The sequence below is a fragment of the Pygoscelis adeliae genome, unplaced genomic scaffold (assembly GCF_000699105.1).
Source record: "Pygoscelis adeliae isolate BGI_AS28 unplaced genomic scaffold, ASM69910v1 Scaffold157, whole genome shotgun sequence".
Taxonomy (NCBI): Eukaryota; Metazoa; Chordata; class Aves; order Sphenisciformes; family Spheniscidae; genus Pygoscelis; species Pygoscelis adeliae.
The window spans coordinates 1,364,180-1,364,491 of record NW_008825107.1 but is presented as its reverse complement, the minus strand read 5'-3'; the positions used below and the strand labels follow the sequence as shown (position 1 = coordinate 1,364,491).

Below are 312 nucleotides of genomic sequence, written 5' to 3'. Positions count from 1 at the left end.
GAGGCAGAAAAGCACGCCCCCCGCCGCACCAGCCCGGGCCATGAAGGGCAAGAAAAACATAAAAAAATCGGCCACACGATCACGGCTGGAGGCAGAGAAAAGCGTGCACCTGCTTCCAAGAGGCACAACGAAACGGTACCCGGTCTTTACAAGGGACATTTCTATGCTCACATTTGAATTTTCGGAATGGACAAGAAGTAAACAAAAAGCTCGTTTTACCTAGAGCTCATCTTTCACGCTGCACACGGTAACCGGGCAGGCAAACGTGCCGCTGCCGTGCCTGAGCAGTGTCGTCCCCCCCCCCCCCCGGCC

The 312-nt window shown here is 55.8% G+C and overlaps 1 protein-coding gene across 1 annotated transcript in view; it reads right to left on the bottom strand.

Annotated features, from left to right (window-relative positions):
- LRBA (LPS-responsive vesicle trafficking, beach and anchor containing) overlaps positions 1-312 on the bottom strand; it is a 419,049-nt gene that overhangs the window by 187,763 nt on the left and 230,974 nt on the right.